Genomic DNA, 581 nt, shown 5'->3' on the forward strand with positions numbered 1-581 from the left:
TGTGCCCGCACCTAAAGCTGAGCCGACACATCAGCAAGCGAGGCGGATTGTCAACCCAATTTTAAGGACAAACGGGCTAAAAACACACACTCTCTCTCTCTCTCTCAGAGGAAATGTGCACACACTCATGTAAAGTGTAGACAGCACCCCGCTGGTACGCCTTGTGAAATTGTCTTAATGTCATATTACTGAGGCAGCCACACACACTTTTCCCCAACAGCGAGTAAGATAAAAGGGGGAGAAAAAAAAAGTTATTTTGGAGAAAGGGAGGGTAGCGACAGGAAATCAGAATCCATACTCAAACAGGAGCATCAGGCGTATGGCTGTTTATCTACCATTAATTCATCCTGTTGTGTTTTTCTTTACCTGCAGTTTTCATCTTATCTCCCACTCCACAGGAGGAGATACAAGGAGCTTAATGTTTCATACTGTAATGTTTTCATATTTTTTTGGTTTATTTAGAAGAGTGGGGCGAAGGGAACATGCCCAGTTCTTCTTCTAATTGACTGGTTCTGAAACTGTTATGAGTCTATGCAATCATAATATAAAAATATTATACATCCGAGTGCATAAAACAGCAT

Source organism: Symphodus melops, assembly GCF_947650265.1.
Source record: "Symphodus melops genome assembly, chromosome: 19".
NCBI classification, from domain to species: domain Eukaryota; kingdom Metazoa; phylum Chordata; class Actinopteri; order Labriformes; family Labridae; genus Symphodus; species Symphodus melops.